General features: G+C 39.9%; 1 protein-coding gene across 4 annotated transcripts in view; it reads left to right on the forward strand.

The window, feature by feature from the left end:
• LOC143934042 (uncharacterized) overlaps window positions 1–19,953 on the forward strand; it is a 96,761-nt gene that overhangs the window by 67,414 nt on the left and 9,394 nt on the right. For 2 of the 4 annotated variants that reach the window (XM_077457300.1, XM_077457299.1), the window contains exon 2: window positions 13,461–13,757. The gene's annotated coding sequence lies outside the window, so the exon portion shown is untranslated. Of the gene's footprint in view, window positions 1–4,665; window positions 4,736–13,460; window positions 13,758–13,965; window positions 18,795–19,953 lie in introns of those variants that run through there. The other 2 variants (XR_013263197.1, XM_077457298.1) reach the window with 2 other exon arrangements.

Here is a 19,953-nt window from a genome sequence, read left to right on the forward strand (position 1 = left end):
CCACTAATTATACGAAAAAAGAGAAATTTACAAAAGGGAGAAAATGGGGAAAAATATAAATATGTCCCAATCCCCCCTTAAGGGGGATACCCCCCTCATCTAGCCAGGACTTCCACATTCTAATAAATTTCCCATAATTACCCTGTCGAGTATACATCACTCTCTCATTTCCCACTACTAAATTGACTGTATCAACTCAACTCTGCAGCAGTGGGTGGGTATGTGCCTGCCATTTCTGTGTAATCATTTTTCTTGCCTGGAAAAGGAATCTCAAAACTGGCTCCAGAGTTTCTATCGGGGCTCTGCCCCTCTCCACACTTCCCAGTAAGCAGATCTTAGCCGCTGGTTCCAGGGTAGCGTTAAAGATTTTATTTATACTGTCTACTACTTCAATCCAATACTTAAATAGCTTTGGGCATGTCCAAAGCATGTGGATGAAATCCCCTGATGCTCCGCATCTAGGGCAATGATCATCTTGTTTCCATCCAAAACTAAACATTTTTGCTGGAGTGTAGTATACCCTATGGAGCAGAAATAGGTGCGACACCTTCTGTAAGGGAGAGATTGAGACCAACCTTCCTCTTTGCAGGATTTCTCCCCAATCCTCTGTTGTTATTGCCCTATGTCTCTTTCCCATTTAGCTCTACTCTTAGAAAGTCCTATTCTGCTTATTGTTCTAGCTTCCAGACTAGTATATATTTTAGAGATTAGGCCTTTAGATACATCTGAATTAATTATACTGGTCAAAATCGAAAAGCTGAGTCCATTCGATTACTTGTGACCTGAACTGGGTTTGGATCGCGTGCCTAAGTTGTAAGTACTTATAAAAGGTACTATTTGATATGTTGAATTCTTGTTTTAAATCTGAAAAAGCTTTCAAGGTACTGCCGTCGTATAGCTGTCGTAAGCGTCTAATGCCCTGCCGTTCCCATTCTACTGATTTCTCTATATTACTTAGTTCTGGCAGTTTATTATTGTTCCATAAAGGAACATATTCTGATATCCCCTTATACCCCAGCAAAAGCTTCGCTGTCTGTCAGACTTTTTTAATCAATTTAAACGTCGGGCACTTATGGAAGAATGGCTCTGCCTCTAGAACCTCAAGTAGAGAGTTATGCGTTGACCTCATCAACATTAAACTCCTATTGGGATTCCCACCCTCATAATCTCCACAACCCCCCAAGTGTTGGAGCTGGGATGCAAGAAAATATGTCCTAGGATGTGGCACCGCCACTCCCCCTTCTTTGAATGGCTGCTGGCTTTGGCTCTTCATTTATTAGGTGGGTGAAAATACTTTATACTGCAAAGGTAAAGCTCAATAATGAATACTCAAGTCTTTTTCGGCTTGAGAGAGGAACAAGGCAGGGATGTCCCCTGTCTCCTTTATTATTTGCCCTTGCAATTGAACCCCTGGCAATAAAGACTAGATCAATGACAAGGTACAAGGATTTCGGAGACAGTTGGGGGAGGATAAAATATCGTTGTTTGCAGATGACGTCCTTTTTTTTTTTAGGTGATGTCCAGTCCTCTCTGAAAACTGTGATACAAATGGTCGGAGAGTTTGAACGGGCTTCTGGTCTGGTTGTCAAATGGGAAAAATCCGCCTTATTGCCGGTTGATCCTCTTGGCAACCAGACCTGTGTAGACATCCCCAAATTAAAAATAGTGGGAAAATTAAAGTATCTGGGCGTCTGGATTGACAGGGACCTAAACCAATACCTCAGGGATAACATAAGTCCATTGTTTCTTAAATGAAAGCAAAAAGGAGATACTTGGAGCCGCCTCCCTCTGTCAGTAGCTGGGCACTGTAACCTAATAAAGATGATTTGGTTACCTCAGATCTTATACTTCTTCCACAACTCCCCAGTTTGGATAGACCATAAATGGTTTAAACGAATAGAATCTTTGTTTAGAGACCTGATATGGAAAAAGGGCCAGCCTAGGATCAGTTTACAAAAGTAAATTTCTTTAAATGGTTCCCAACCATGTCACGCAGATATACTGCGGTAGAATGGCTCCCCTGTGTGAAATACCGAACGGGTGCATCCTTCCCTTTTTGCGACCACCAGAGGGCACGCGCCCGCTGCACGGAGGGGGACCTAATGCGAGTGGCCGGTGGGCATGGTCGCCGCCGGCCACATGCGTTTGCTTCCTGCGCCAGCATGGGGATTTGTGTGTGTGAACACACATCCCTGTGTTGTCAGAGGAGAGGAGCCATATCGTTTGTTCCTACGAAGTAGGAAAAATTATATGTCTCCTCTCCTAGTCAATCCTATCCCCATACAGTTAGAACACACTGAAGAAACACACAATGAATCCCTTGATCGCCTCTAGTGTTAACCCCTTCCCTGCCAGTGACATTTACACAGTAATCAGTGCATTTTTATAGCACTGTTTGCTGTATAAATGCCAGTGGTCCCAAAAAAGTGTCAAAAGTCTCTGATCTGTCTGTCGCAATGTCGCAGTACTGTTAAAAATTGCAGATCACCACCATAACTAGTAAAACAATTAATAATAATACAAATGCCATAAAAATGCCATAAATCTTTCCCAAAGTTTGCAGACGTTATAACTTTTGCACAAACCAATCAATACATGCTTATTGTGATTTTTTTTTTTTTTTACCAAAACATGTGGAAGAATATATATTGGTCCAAACTGATGAAGAAATTCGTTTTTTTTTTTACTTTGGGGGATATTTATTATAGCAAAAAGTAAAAAATATAGTTTTTCTTTCAAAATTGTTGCAATTTTTTTGTTTATAGCACAAAAAATAAAAACTGCAGAGTTGATCAATCCACCAGAAGAAAGCTCTATTTGTGGGGGGGGGGGGGGGAAGGACGCAAATTTTGTTTGGGTACATTATCGAACGACTGTGCAATTGTCAGTTAAATGGACGCAGTGCCAAATTGTAAAAAGTACTCTGGTCAGGAAGGGGGTAAAATCTTTCAGAGCTGAAGTGGTTAAAGAACACAGTAAAAAAAAAAAAAACTTGTCAGGGGTCTTAACCATTTCCTATTGAGAGCAAGGTAATTTTATTATAATTTATTTAATCACAGACAAAGCTTTTTTGTCTTGCAATAATTATTTAACTTCTGTGAAGTTTAAATGCAGCAAGGTAAATACATTTTTTCCTGTAGCTTTACCAGTGTGAGTTTTAGAACAACTAGTATTACTGTAGAAAATAATCACATTTTATCTGTTTTTATAATGAAAGTAAAATTAAATTTTTGGTAAAAGCATGAAGTTATTTACAAGTTAAATAGACATATACACTTTTTATTTTTTTTTAACTTGACACAATTAAAAAAAAATCAACAAAAGTCTAAATATAAAGTTTACATATAAAAATAAATGGAAACTATTTTTTATTAGAAAATCAAACTTATCTTTTCATCCCTAACTCTTTTAAATTATCTCTTCTTTTTTTTCATCTCTTCTTTTTAAATGATGTTATGTAAAAATCTCAGGACACGCTTTTGATCTGCTCATAAAATAACTAATTTAAATAAGTTGTATTAGTATTATTAAGATGTGTTTATCAATTCAGCTGGCAACTTATGTTTGCTGTTTGCGCTCCTGCAGCAGAAACAATGTGATTTAGTTGGTTTAGTGGCCAAGGTAGGAAGGAAGACCGGGACGTATGATGTTTACCCAATGTAGTTGACTTACGTTTTTTAGGAAGTACATTGTATGCCCAATGGCTGCAAGTGCAAAAATAGTACCTCATTTTATTTTAATTTTAGCCTCCTGCAGTTTAATGTACAGCAGACCGAGAGAGGAATGGGTACTACCCTACACATTACACTAACACAGAAAAGACAATGATAAGAGGCAAGTATAAAGTGATTCACTGTATTACATGTTGTTATCATCAGTACGATTTTCCAATGCTTTTTCCGGGGGCTTCAGGGGTCCCTCTTCATCGGGACTATAAACACATATATCAAGAGGAACCTAAACAATGTACAGTTGTATCTGAAATCAATGTGGTATATAGTATCTCACAAAAGTGAGTACACCCCTCACATTTTTGTAAATATTTTATTATACCTTTTTCATGTGACAACACTGAAGAAATTACACTTTGCTACAATGTAAGGTAGTGAGTGTACAGCTTGTATAACATGTAAATTTGCTATCCCCTCAAAATAACTCAACACACAGGCATAAATGTCTAAACTGCTAGCAACAAAAGTGAGTACACCCCTAAGTGAAAATGTCCAAATTGGGCCCAAAGTGTCAATATTCTATGTGGCCACCATTATTTTCCAGCACTATTTTAACCCTCTTGGGCATGGAGTTGACCAGAGCTTCACAGGTTGCAACTGGAGTCCTCTGGAGTGAGAGCAATAACAACAAATTTAACACACCTGCTCCCAATTCACACCTGAGACCTTGTAACACGAATGAGTCACATGACACTGGGGAGGGAAAATGGCTAATTGAGTCCAACTTGGACATTTTTACTTAGGGGTGTACTCACTTTTGTTGCCAGCGGTTTAGACATTAATGGCTGTGTGTTGACTTATTTTGAGGGGACAGCAAATTTACACTGTTATACAAGCATCTAGAACCCCACTGCTCCTCCTCCCTACTACAATGTAATGTTCAATTAGAGAGACAGTCCGAAAGTACTAATTATTTGCTGTGTTCTTTCTCTAGAAACTGTCAAACCTCTGTCACACTGGTATCATGGGTGCATCCTGTATTCAATGTTTACTTGTGAACTAAGGTCTGTACCCAATTTGGCAATAGCCTAAGTGAATGATATGTCATGTTACAGTAACACTATTGGACCTAATTTAGGATCACTTCACAATTCCCTTCCTTAGCAAACATTATTTCAGGATTATATTGGGTGGAGACAGAAGGTATGGGAAGCCACTGCTGCTATTTGTATTATTGTCGCTTTTCTATCATTTAGGCAGAGTTTTCACCATTAATTATTTTTTTTGCTTAAATGATAGCAAATACATTTTTTCAATACTTGCGTACAACCTTACAGTACATAGGTTGCACATAAAGTCCCGCTCAATGCAGGCTCCTCCTCCCGGGTACTAAAGATACAAAATGGACCAATGCCTACTGGACGGAGATTCTCCCTTTTTTAGAATTCTTCTGAAAAGATAAATTAGCTTTCAGCACAAGCAGATCAGTACTGGCATCACTACCACTGAAAGGATTACTCTACCACAAAACCTTCTTCTAATACTAACTGCTACTGTAACTCCTACAAATCCTCCCTTATGTAAACCTAACTACTTGTTCACACACTCGCATCTATTGAACCAGAAGGCTTGTGCATTAGAGACCAATTGTAGTGCACTGTTTTGCAACCAGCTAATACGGGTTTTCAGTTCTAGCCAATCACTTCCACCTCCCAAGCCTTACTGCTGGCTATTGAAGTAAACCATCAAGTCATGAACCAACAGTAAATAATTGGAGGCAGACAGCGTTGTGGGTTTATGGGACATACTATGGAAAGTCTAACTAGGCCTTTGAGTACTTGGAAGTACCATCTCTACAGGGTCAGTGCAAGACTTATCTTTTTTTTTCCATAGACCAAGGCTCACATTAAAATTTTGTTGGGTAAATCAGTAAAGACAATAGGAACATCTTAAGAGAACTGATATTGTTTGCCATTTGTTATATACAACCAAATATTTATTCAACATTGTACGAAACTGAGAAGACTTCCATCACTCCCCTTTCCACCAATTCTCAACGTAACTAACACATAAACCTGTAATGGTGTCATTTGGTGTTCAGTACAGTGTATTAAAGCCACATGCAACCCCATGTCCAAAGGTACTGGATATTTCCTTTGACACCCAGTGTTGAATAGTGTGGTGGGGGTAGCAAAGAAAATGTAAGTATACAGTATGTTGCTGAAGATTGAGGGCAATAAAGAAAGCCTGTATAATGGTCTATTTCTATACAGTCCGATTTAAAAATGCAAGGTAAAGTGTTACATGTTTGATATTTGGTTGATATATCAAGTTGCTCACATTCCAAGACAGCAACATGAATAGATATTCTCCAGTGAATTATGCAAATGATATATAGCAAAACAGTCAGTGTTTCGATGGCAGGTGAGGCAAGTAGTGTTTATCTACACATTACATGTCCCTGGCAAAGTCTGTAATTATCTCAGCAGAGATAATTCCTATGGAAGTTATGCTGCATTGACAATACAGCAACTTTCAATGCTCTTGGGAGGGCCAAACAATCCCAAAACGCTAAATAATTCCATGTCTTACTGTCACAAAGTGTAAGTGGGAAGGAAGTGTAGTCCAAACTATTATTATATCCACATGCACAACCAGCACTAAAGTTCAAATGTGTGCTACAGATAATTAACACCATATTGCTGGGTCCACAATGTTTCTGCGTAATTGTGTTCCATTCACCACACAAACAAAAGTCCTTTGAAAGGGACCTTTAGCCAGGTGAGATATCCCCTTACTGCATGAGTTTAGAATGCCACATCAAATGTGCTCCAATGGTCTCTTCCACCACCACCTTCAGAAAGGGTCACTTACCAGATGGGATGGACCCAACATTATGAAGGTCATATGCCCATTTTCACCATTATCTCCAGATCTCTCATAGGAAAAAACTCAATTAATTTCTAAAGGATCTCTTTTCCGTAATTACAAATCCAACTCCATAAAGTTCATCAGTGTGGAATGAATGTAAACATGTAATATTGCTCTATTAAAAAAAAAAAAAATGTACAGCAGTTCTTGCTAAACAGCACCCTGATGCTCTCAACCACCTCACACCAGCCAGTCGTCATATGATGTCCTCCCAGAACAACCGCTCTCGCACGCCCCTGGGGGCATGCATCACGGCAATCGGTGGTGCGTACACCGATCTCGGTAAAGAACTTCTGACGGAAGCTCTTTACCACGTGATCAGCCGGGTCCAATCACAGCTGATCACAATGTAAACAGGAAGAGCCGTTGATCGGCTTTTCCTCACTCGCGTCTGTTTATTAGCGCAGCCCACCCTTGGATGCCCGCCCAGGACCACCAGGATGCCGCCAGGACCACCAGGGATTGACACCACCCTGGACCACCTGATATGCCACCCTGAACCACCAGGGAAATGCCAGTCAGTGCCCAGGCAGCTGCCAATCAGTACCCATCCACAATGCCTGTCAGTGCCATCAGTGATGCCTATCAATGCCATCTATCAGTCCCCAGCAGTGCCGCCTATCAGTGCTACACATAAGTACCTATCAGTGCAGCCTTTCAGTGTCGCCTATTATTGCCCACCAGTGCCACCCATGAGTGCCCATCAGTGCCACCTATCAGTGCCCATTAGTTCGGCATATCAGTGCCGCCTACCAGTGCCCTCATTGGTGCCACCTCATTGGTACTGCCTTATCAGTGCCCGTCAGTGAAGGAGAAAACTTACTTATTTACAAAATTTTATAACAGAAACAAAAGAAAACCTTTTTTTTTTCAAAATTGTAAGCTTTTTTTATTTGTTTAGAAAAAAAAAAATGCAGAGGTTATCAAATACCACTAAAAGAAAGCTCTATTTGTGGGAACAAAATGATAAAAATTCTGTTTGGGTACAGTGTAGCATGACCACGTAATTGTCATTTAAACTAGAGGTCGACCGATATATCGGCCGATATTTGCCGTTTTTTAAATAATCGGCATCGGCCGATTGTGTTGATAAAAAGCCGATTCTACAGCGGGACTTTGAAATGACTTCTGTAAGTAAGAAGTCAGTGTGAGTTGCTGAGTCGTCATAGCAACACTTTCCTCCTCTCTGGGCAGACTGCCAAGAAAAGAACTAAATGATACAATGTTTACACTTCTGAATGAATGGACTCATCTCTGTGTGTAGAAGTTCTCAGTTTAACCATTTAAAGACTAAATCTTTTCTCACACTTGTTGCTTACAAGTAAAAATCCTGTATTTTCTGCCAGAAAATCACTTAGACCCCCCAAAAATTATATATATTTTTTTAGAAGAGATCCTAGGGAATAAAATAGCGGTTGTTGCAATATTTTATGTCACACGGCAGTAGCCCATTTTTTTTTTTTTTGTCCAAAAGTTTTGACTACCCGTTTTTATTTAATATATAGGTTTTTTTTTTTTTTTAATCTAGATCATACATACAAGTAAACTGATTGGAGGTTTGTTTTGTTTAATAAATGTTTAAAGCGGGAGTCCGCCGGGACTCCGCGTTTTTTTTTTTTTTTTTTTTAAAGCCAGCAGCTACAAATACTGCAGCTGCTGACTTTTAAAATAGTGACACTTACCTGTCCAGCGCGCCCGCGATGTCGGCACCCGAAGCCGATCTCTAGATCGACACTCGAGTGCTGCCGCCACCGCCATCTTGGGTATGGGAATCAGGAAATGGAGCCTTTCGGCTTAATTTCCCGGTTCCCTACTGCGCATGCGCGAGCCGCGCTGCGCAATGAGGACGGTCCCCGCTGCCTCTGGGATCTGTGTGTTTCCCAGCAGGCAGCGGGGCACTTGCGGAAGGGGGCGGGCACTTGCGGAAAGGGGTGTAAGTGCCCTGTATTGAAGTGTTAAAGAGGAAGTAAACCCTGATGAGTTTACTTCCTCTTTCATTCCCTGCAAAGGCAAAGCATAATGGGCTACTATGCATCGCATAGTAGTCCATTATGTGTCACTTACCTGACACAGGAGCCAGCGAAGTCACCGCTGTCCCCTGTAGTCCGGCGCATCCATCTTCTCGGTGGGGTCTCCCAGCTCCGCCGCTGTCATTCGGTGAAGCCGCGATGACGTCACTCCCGCGCATGCGCACGGGAGCCAACACGCACACCAGCTCCGCATGCGCCGTAGACAGCGGTGCCTGTATTCGGGCAAATATCTCCTAAACTGTATAGGTTTAGGGGATATTTCTTGGACCTACAGGTAAGCCTTAATCTAGGCTTACTTGTAGGTTAAAGTGTGTTGTAAGGGTTTAGTCTATCAAGTCTCCCCATTTTTTACTTTTTTTTGTTTTTGTTCTTTTTATGCATAAAATGTATAGAGGGAGGTTAAGCAGGTGACATCATTGCGTTGGTTCATGGTTCCTACCCTGAGTTGTAAGGAGGATGAGCCCAGGATACCACTAATGGCGCGTACGCACGACCAGACTTTCCGCCAGAAAAGGTCCGATGGCCTTACCGACGGCTTTTCCACAGTTACGACGGACTTCCAAACAGATTGACTTGCCCAAAAGTCCGCTCGTTTAGAATGTGATGAGGTATGATGGGACTAGAAAAGGAAGTTAAATAGTCAGTAGCCAATAGCTGCCCTTACGTCATATTTGGTCTGTCGGACCAGCATACAGACGAATGGTTTTCCAATAGAAATTGAGTCCATCGGACAGATTTGAAGCATGATCTATTTCTAGGTCCGTCTGAATTTTTAAAAGAAAAACGATCAGATTATCCCACACACGATCCAACTATGCGACGGAATGATTCCTTTGGACCTATTCTGACGGAAAGTCCGGTCGTATGTACGCAGCATTATAGAGTTCAAGGTGGCCAGAGCTTTCGATGCTGTGATTGGACCTTATGCAGATGACTTTCCATGTTTTTCCATACTTGCATGCTGTTTATCATTGTGCTCTGTGCACTTATGTAGTTTGCACAGAGCACGATTATAGATGTATTTTATATTTAGTTAATAAAAATAAAACAGTATATGACTGTATTATATATTTATATCATTCCCACGTTGAAAGGCTTTGTGGAGTTGGTGTTGGAGCTGGAATGATGGAAAAGAGATATTTTAATAAATAATTGGTTATTTCTATCTGAATGTTTTTTCCTATGAGAGATCTGGAGATAATGGTAATTATGGGAATAATGATATAATTTGAGGTCCATTTCTTATGGTGAGTTAGCTTTTCTGAAGGTGGTGGTGAATAACATAGCTGAGGAACATCAGAAGTGGAGTTAAGAACACATGCAGTGCTGGGGAAATTCATCTGGTTAAAGGTGATGGATCCATTTCTAAGGACATTATTTGTGTGTTGAATGAAACAAAGTTACATAAAAAGATTGTGGACTTTGCAACATTGTATTTTTATTATTTGTAGCACATATTTTAACTTCAGCTTAAGGGCCGGTTCACACAGCGAGCCGCGGCGAGGCGTCTCCGACTTACCTCGCCGCGACTTGCGGGGAGCTCAGCGGCGACTTGCAGAGGACTTCTGCATAGAAGTCAATGCAAGTCGCCCCCGAAGTCGCCCCGAAGTAGTACAGGAACCTTTTTTCTGAGTCGGAGCGACTCGAGTCGCTCCTCTCAGAACGGTTCCATAGTACTGAATGGGGGCGACTTGCGGGAGCGAGGCGAGGCGAGCCGTGTCGCCTCGCCTCGCGTCGCAGTGTGAACCGGCCCTTAAATGTATTTAATCACAGGTACTTTTCTCAAATATTCAGAAATTTGAAAATCCGAAAATAAGTAAAGAAAATAAGTAAAGAAAATTACAAAGAATGAAAATCCAAAAATTCTAAATAATTAACTAACTAATAATAACTAACTATTAAATTATAGGTATTGGAATTTCCTTTCAAATTTTGCTGTTAGTAAACATAACGAATACAAATTTATCTGAACTATCTGAAATAAAGAATGCTGCATAAAATAAAATAAATAATAATAATAATAATAATTTATTATTATTGTTACGTTCCATTCATTTAGATATCGCATTTGTTATTATGGATAACTCGTAACTTCAGATACATTTTTATTAGTTACGTTCATGTTTTCGAATTTTCAGAAATTTAGAATTTAAGAAATTCGAAAATTTGGATATTTCCGAATTAACAAATTTGTCTAAATTTGTTAAAAAACGAATTTGTAATTTAAACGAATTGCACATGTCTAGAAAAAAGTACAACTCAGATTCCAATATAAAGGGAGAAAAATGCATACATGCAGGTACAAAGCTCAACGGTATGTCGGTTCTAGGCACACATTAACTATGCATTGTTCATAACAGAAAAGAGGCACAGTGCTTTCCAAGCAAATCAAATCAAACAGAACAACCAACATTGGAACAATTACTAACATATTCAGAACTGGTGGACAGGAAGTGTATAAAGAGGAAACCTCAAAAAACAAACAAACACATTCCTTTAGGCTGGGTTCACACCGCAGCATGGAGCAGCTAACAGCAGGGGTCTGGTGTGTCCCTGTTCACCGTTTTCAGGTCCGTTTTCAGCCCGAATTTTTGGCTGAATTTGGACCTGAAATGGACCAGAAGACACACAGGACTCCTGTGCAATTCGCACTGGAGACGCTCTGGAAATGTGTGAACCAGCTCCATAGAGAGCCAGTCACAATCTCCTGACATGCAAAATGGATGTGGGGAAACCTGCATACAATTCGCAATAGTGTGAACCCAGCCTTAGTGTTCTGAGAAGAGAGAAGATAAAGGGAGGTAAAGAGGGAAGAAAAAAGGGCAGGGAAGATAAAGGGAGGTAAAGAGGGAAGAAAAAAGTGCAGGGAAAAGAAGAGGAAGAAAGAAGGCAGGTCTACTGCTCCAGGCCAGCCCAAGACCGTAGCCACGGTAGTCATGAAGGATCAGGCTTGGAGGAAGAAAGTGATCCACCCAGGGTTGCCCAATTTTGAGGTGTTTGGGAATTTTATCCTGAATAGTTGCTTCAATTTTGCTGTGTATCATAGCCTGAGTGACCCTATGTTTAGTTTCAATGGTACAAAGGGACTTCCAGGCACACGCTATAGTTTGTTTAGCTGCCATCATGAGTTACAGTATGAGGTGGAACTGAGCTCTAGTACAGTCTAAGGAGTTATAATTCAGTAATGGAAGTGATGGGTCAGGATCAAGCGTGATGTCAACAAGGAGACCATTTGGAAAATGTCAGTCCAAAATTACTGCATGATGGGGCATGCCCACCAGATATGTAAATGAGTACCCTCTTGACCTGATGCATGGAAACACAAGGGAGAATAACCAGGTAAAAATTTTGGCAATCCTTACCGTGACCAAATACCAGCGCATTATAAGTTTCAAGCGCTAAAATATTTTGAGAGGAGGATTTATTGGTTGTCCAAATAGCATCCCAGATCTATCTCGAGGTCTCTGGACCACTGCACTGTATAAGATGGCATATTAGATAAAGGAGACGTGAGATAACTATATAAATCGGACTGTTTTTTTTTAAAGGGTACTATAAACCTTTTAGTGAGATATAGTAATATGGAAAAGTAAGGGAATATTTTGTGGGAAATTTGTATTAGTTCATTCTATCTATGTACAGTATACAGCAATACCTTGGATTGTGAGTAATGTGGAACGAATTGTGCTTATAATCCAATGTACCACTGTATATGTATTTTTTAAATTAAATTGATTCCGTGAATAACTTTTTCTGTAACTTGTATTAATTTTTATTTTTCCACTAATACATATTTAACACAGGGTGTTTCCATAAGAGGTTTTTAGTGTGCAAAATGTCTACTGACAAATCCTAGAAGTGGCTGCTTACTTGTTGAGTGAATTTTTTCTAATCGAAAATCTCTATGAGGCCCTAGGAGAATTTAATGGCATGGAATAAAACACTAGAAATTCTGCAGGCAGCAAATTTCTAGACTCTAGCACTCCACCTGCTGTCCACAGATAGTAAATGTGAAGTACCGTATTTATGTGCAATTTTTGATATTCAGCTGAAAGTTTTCTTTTCTTTTGCTGTCTGTGCCCCTGATTTATATTTACCTCCAGTCCCAGGCCGCATACACACGCGGGGACTGTTCGCTCAACTTTGTCCGCTGAACAGTGTTTCGGCGGACAGTCCGCTCGTGTGTGGGCTTTCAGCGGACAGTTTCAGCGGACAGTCTGCTGAACAAAGTTTTTCGGAAATTCCGAAAAACTGTCCGCTGAAACTTTGTTTCAGCGAACAGTCCCCCCGTGTGTAGGCTTGTTCGTCAAACTAAGTTCCGCGCATGCTCGGAAAGGATTTACACGCCGAAGTTTGCATTGCAGTGTATAGGACGTCGTTTTCTAGTCCCGTCGTACGTGCCGTTCACGTCATCGCGCACGGTTTCAGCGGACTGTTCGTTTGTCGTGTGTGGGCAAGTCCGTCCATGCTAATTTTGAGCGGACTGTCCACTGAAACTGTTTGACGGACAAAGTTGAGCGAACAGTCCCCGCGTGTGTACGCGGCCCCAGAGACGTAAAAGGAAGTGAGCTGAAATCTCTCCAAAGGAAAATCCTATTTCTATTCCAATTCTGTTTCTCTAACGACACTAACATTTTGGATCTAGAGCTGGTGAATTGCCTCAGCAGAGATACAGACAGCCATAAAAACCTGACAGCTGTTCTATTCCCTTTTTTTGTCCATGCATAAAAAATGTTTTTATATGAATAAGCCTAAAGTAACTGATGTTATTCCTCTGCTTCACTCACTATGCCTAACAGTGAGTTGTATTCTTTTTGCACCATCACAGGTTTATCTTGTATGCTGAAGTGTATCCTCCAGATTCCATTTCGATTGTAGCTGCCCCTCAATACTGCAGCGGTGGATTCCAGCAACTGAGGTGGATCAAACAGATAATGGAAAATGTGCCACAGAGGATCCATGGGAGCTGGACACATAGAACGGCAAGGCACACTTTCATCAACTTTATATTTTATGTTTAGCTTGCAACAGAATGCAGCCAGCTGGTGTTATTATACGCAAGATGTGAGAGCGGTCAAGAACCACTGTGTGACCGGGGCAGTACTTCCAGGGCTCACCTTTTTAGGTACATGACCTTATTAATGTATTCATCTGCTAATTTGAATTTATATAAAATGTGTAAAATACCCTGCATGTAATTTTTAAGCTTACAGTTACATTTCTATGACACTGCCTGACAGTTTCTTTTAAGATATTTGCATACAAAGTAAAAACTTTCTGATAGCTATCATCCAGAGATTGATTACAATGCTTTTATTTGCTTTTCTCCCCAGAAGGATGGAACCATCTTTGTTGAGGCATCATCCAGGATCAGTATCCACTATACTTCTTGGGCTGAGAAGGTGGCACAAACATTAAATGCCAGTAGCTGCATGGTTCTTGCCTGTGTTAACAAATACATGACACAGATAAGCCCTACTGCAGCCTCTCCCCTTTTGACTTGATACAATGTTAGTCTGATCACAGGGAGAGAGGAAACCAAGAAAATGCTTTGTCCTGCCTGCGACAAACCAAGACATTTTCTGAGCCTAGCCAAAGTCACTTGACTGAGGTTCAAGGACAGCTTTTTAAAAATAAAAGGTAGAAGATTTTTTAAATTTTATATGGTTGCTGCATATTTTAATATCTCAGGAATTTTATAATGCAGACTTGTAACGTTGCTGAAAAACTAATTTGAGACCCTGATCTCATGTGGGAATTTTCTAGGAGTGGCAAAATGATGAATCTCTCAACTATCAACATGCATCCTTCTCAGTATGGCAATATATGAAAGTTAAGTATCCACAAAGCAAGGAACTGGTGGCTGCAGCAGCCTGATTCTATTAAGTAATTTTAGCACGATGACTAACAAGATTATTCCCCATTCATAGAATAGTAACCCAGAAGCATTTTGTTACAGGGTTGTAATAATGTTTCCTTCCCAGGTAGAAAGTATGGGCACCTAAAGATGACTTCACATGCCCGGAGAAGCTTCTAGTGACCATCACCAGGCCAGAACCTCAGGACATTCTGATCATGCAAAACTTTGGGTGAGATTTACTAAAACTGGAGTGTGTGAAATCTGGTGCAGCTCTGCATAGAAACCAATCAGCTTCCAGGTTTTATTGTCAAAGCTTAATTGAACAAGCTGAAGTTAGAAGCTGATTGGCTACCATGCACAGGTGCACCAGATTCTGAGTGCGCCAGTTTTAGAAAATCTCCCCCTTTGTCACTTTCTGGTAGTGTCAATGCTTGCATGTCTTACACATTCCTGTTGGTTAGTGGTGCAGCCCCTTATAGTGATGGACCAAAAGGTATGTACAAGAGGCAGAGTGAGTGCACCCCAGTAGTTTTTTTTTTTTTTTTACGTAGAGTGTTTTTTCCAGTCCAGTCCAATGATGAATTTGTTTTTGCAAAATCTTCATAGTTGACTGATTTGGATTGGACTCAATTTGGTAGCAAAGCCACAAAAACTGTACTTTCTGTAACTACTTTATGTTATAGGGCATTCAACAGCTTACCCACCCTTTTAGTAAAGAACCCCATCAAACATATCCTCTCATTTGCCCTTGTTCTTTGTACATTTCTTTGTTGTCCTTTTTTTCAAGATCCTTCGGTAATATGTCACTATCCTACTGAGTTTTGAAGAAAACCTGTATGGTAAGAAAATGTAGGCTTTAAAGATGTTATAAACTCTTTAAAAAACCTGTAAGGCAAAGGTATAATGAACTACTATCCATTACATACCAGCTAATTATGAAATACTTGCCTTAGAACAAAGCCTTGCAGTGTTGCCCGCACACTGCTGAGACGGCTGGCATCTTTCCCGGAATTTTCTTCCGGGTTTGCAGGCTCCAGCGCTGTGAGTGGCCGGAGCCGAAATGACGTCACTACCGCAGCGCCTGTTGCCGTTCTTTCAGAGCACATGCGCCAGTGATGTCACTGGCTGCATGTAATGTAAATATCTCCTAAACAGTACACGTTTAGGAGATATTTACACTACCTATAGGTAAGCCTTATTATAAGCTTACCTATAGGTAAATAAGTTTACTTCCTCTTTAATTACTGACCTTATTGACCTTTCCTCATGGATATTGCCTAACTTTGACAATGCTCCAATGTTTTAATTTTTTTTGGAACGTCTACATTTTAACAGTATATTAGAGGATCTATGTCTATAAACAATTAAAGTATCACTTTCTAAATGACAATGAATGTGTTACTTGCATGGAATATACATTTAGGTCCATATATATTAAGACACAGGCACAATTTTAGTTTTTTTTTTCAGGTATTTACCAAAACATATTTAAGCTATAGTGATATAATGGATATGGGCTGAAAGTGCACACTCTCAGGTTTAAATTGAGGGTATGTACATTCAGATCAGAGGAAGGGTTTAGGAATTACAGCTCTTAAGAATAGCTTTTTCAAGAGACCAAAACTAATTGGACAATTGAATTTAAAGCTTTCATTGCCAGCTGTGGGCTACTCCTTCATAGTTTCTTCATCAATTAAGCAGGTAAAAGGTCTGGAGTTGATTTTAAGTGTGGTATTTGCATTTGGAATCTATTGCTGTGAACCTACATCATGTGTTCAAAGGAGCTGTCCAAGTGAAAAAGGCCATTGTAAGGCTTCAAAAACAAAACATCCATCAGAGAGATAGCAGCAACATTAGGAGTGGCAAAATCAACAGTTTGGTACATTCTGAGGAAAGAAGAATGCACTGGTGAGCTCAGCAACATAAAAAGGCCTGGACATCTATGGAAGACATCAGTGGTTGATGATCGCAGGATCCTCTCTATGGTAAAGAAAAACCCACTCACAACATGTAGACGAGTGAAGGACACTCTACATGAGGTGGGCATATCATTGTCAAAGTCTACAATCAAAAGCAGACTTCACAAGAGCAAATACAAGGTGCAAACTAATTATAAGCATGAAGAATAAAAAAGCCTGACTTTGCCCAAAAAACATCTAAAAAAGCCAGGCCAGTCCTGGAAAAGCATTCTTTGGATGGATGAAACTAAGATTAATCGTTACCAGAATGACGGGAAGAAAAAAAGTGTGGAGAAGGCTTAGAACAGCTCATGATCCAAAGCACACAACATAATCTGTAAAACATAGTGGGGGCAGTATGATGGCATAAGCATGCATGGCTTCCAGCGGCACTGGATCATTGGTGTTTATTGATGATTTGACAGAACACAGAAGCAGCCGAATGAATTCTACAGTGTTTAGAGGTACAGTGCCTTGAAAAAGTATTCACCCCCCCTGAAATTTTTCACATTTTGCCATTCTACAGCCAAAAATGTGAATGTGTTTTGTCTATCACATAAAATCCCCCAAAAATACAAAGTGGCACATAATTGTGAAGTGGAATGAAAATGATAAATGGTTTTCAACATTTTTTACAAATAAATATCTGAAAAGTGTGGTGTGCATTTGTATTCAGCCCCACTGAGTTGGAACTACTAACTCAATGGGCTGAATACGCCTTTTGCTACAATTACAGCTGCAAGTCTTTTTGGAGATGTCTCTACTAGCTTTGCACAACTAGAGAGTGAATTTTTGCCCATTCTTCTTTGCAAAATAGCTCAAGCTCTGTTAGATTGAATGGAGAGCATCTGTGAACAGCAATTTTCAAGTCTTGCCACAGATTCTCAAATGGATTTAGGTCTGGACTTTGACTGGGCCATTCTAATACATGAATCTGCTTTAATCTAATTGTAGCTCTGGCTGTATGTTTAGGATCGTTGTCCTGCTGGAAGCTGAACCTCCACCACAGTCTCAAGTTTTTTGCAGACTTTAACAGGTTTATTCTAAGATTACCCTATATTTGGCTCCATCCATCTTCCCATCAACTCTGACTAGCTTTCCTATCCATGCTAAAGTAAAGCATCCCCACAAAATTATGCTGCCACCACCATGTTTCATGGTGGGGATGGTGTGTTCAGGGTGATGTGCAGTGGTAGTTTTTAGCCACACATAGCATTTTGTTTTTAGGCCAAAAAGTTCAATTTTGGTCTCATCTGACCAGAACACCTTCTTCCACATGTTTGCTGTGTCCCCCACATGGCTGTTTTTGCAAACTACAAATGGGAGTTCTTATAGCTTTCTTCAACAATGGCTTTCTTCTTCCCACTCTTCCATAAAGGCCAGATTTGTGCATGACTAATAGTTGTCCTGTGGACAGATTCTCCCCCCTGAGCTATGGATCTCTGCAGCTCTTCCAGAGTTACTATGGGCCTCTTGGCTGCTTCCCTAAATAATGCACTCCTTTCCTAGCCTGTCAGTTTAGGTGGACATCCATGTCTTGGCAGGTTTGCAGTCGTGTCATACTCTTTCCATTTCCAGATGATGGATTGAACAATGCTCTGTGAGATGATCAAACCTTGGGATTTTTTTTATAACCCAACCCTTCTTTAAACTTCTCCACAACTTTATCCCTGACTTGTCTGGTGTGTTCCTTGGCCTTCATGATGCTGTTTATTCACTAAGGTTCTCTAACAAACCACTGAGGGCTTCCCAGAATAGCTGTATTTATAGTGAGATTAAATCACACACAGGTGGACTCTATTTACTAATTAGGTGACTTCTGAAGGCAGTTGGTTCCACTAGATTTTAGTTAGGGGTATCAGAGTTGATTGGATGGCACTTTACAGTACAGATGGACAATGATCCAAAACACCCTGCAAAAGCAACCCAGGAGCTTTTGAAGGGAAAGAAGAGAAATATTCTGCAATGGCAGAGTCAATCACCTGATCTCAACCCAAGTGAGCATGCATTTCACTTTCTGAAGGCAAAACTAAAGGCAGAAAGACCCACAAACAATGAACAACTGAAGACCGCTGCAGTTAGAGCCTGGCAAAACATCAGAAAGAAGAAAACCCAGTCTTTGGTAATGTCCCTGGTTCCAGACTTCAGGTAGTCATTGCCAGTAAAGTATTCCCAGCAAAATATTAAAAATGAACATTTTATTTATGAATATATTCATCTGTCCAATTACATTTGAATCTCTTAAAATTGGGGGACTGAGTATAAAAATGGTTGCAGTTCCTAAAATTTGTACTAATATTTATGTTCAACCCCTTGAAATAAAGCTGAAAGTCTGCACTTCAAATTCATTTGGATGGTTTCTTTTTAATTTAAAAAGTATGAAAATTGTGCCTATGTCCAAATATATATGGAACTGAAACGGTATAAACCCAGAATTATATTAGAACAACAAAGGGAAAAAGACTTCAATAAAATGATCTGCCACGATCTTGTTTAAAAAGAAAATACTTCACAGACATTATTACATTTATGCTAAACATTCAACCTTGTAGAATGAATTAGTTCTTCTATGGCCACATTTAAAAATAAGTTAATATAGGCCTAAAGTATAGAGCCTATGCACTGAAGAACAGGAAACATATACACTAGTGTTCATAGCATTTGGAGTTTACACTAAGAATATCCTACTGCTTTACATTAAATGGAAACTAAAATGGTCTTAGGGCATTTCTTTTTTTTCTTTTGTTTTTTTTTAACAATTTTTATATTTCTGTTATGTATCTATATGTATACAATCTTTTTTTTTTTACAATTAAACATATAAGACACGACAAAGGATTCTCAGAAATTGTGGGCTAAAGAGAAACCACAATTAGGTATAGAACTACATTAACTGCCATCACATTTTGAGAGACCCAAACCTGGAACCGTTACAGTTACAAAAAAAAGAAAAAATATATACGATACATCACAAAAAAAAATCACGATACATAAATCAGCAACTCCAGCGCTGTAGGAGGTGATTTCACCACCACAGTTGAAAAAAAAGCATATATGCCGAAGCAGGGGTGGAGGGGCATTTTTTTTGGCACAGATTGCAATAAAAAAAAGTTGTTTTATTGAGTTAATGTTTTATTGTTAGCATTGTTTGCCTTCCAGGTATGCCATTAAGCTGCAGCACTGATTTATTTATCTTGACAGCAACAGCACTTGCTCTCACAATATGTAAACCAGCGACTCCAGCGCTGTAGGAGGTGATTTTACCACCACAGTTAAAAAAAAAAAAAGTGCATGTATGCCCATCATCAGAAGTGGGTGGATACAGGGTGGTATTCTAATGGTGGGCATACCCACCGATCAATCTCTTTTTTAGTTCAGCACACCGGCTGCATGAAAAAAAAGAACATTACAATATAAAAACACCCCCCCTCTCCCCCCCCCTCGTGCTTGTGCGCAAAGGTGAACGCAAGCGTCAGTCTTCTATCATATTTAAACAGCAATTG

Source organism: Lithobates pipiens, unplaced genomic scaffold (assembly GCF_037356315.1).
Source record: "Lithobates pipiens isolate NorthernLeopardFrog02 unplaced genomic scaffold, aLitPip1_a1.2 Scaffold_27, whole genome shotgun sequence".
In the NCBI taxonomy this organism is placed as follows: domain Eukaryota; kingdom Metazoa; phylum Chordata; class Amphibia; order Anura; family Ranidae; genus Lithobates; species Lithobates pipiens.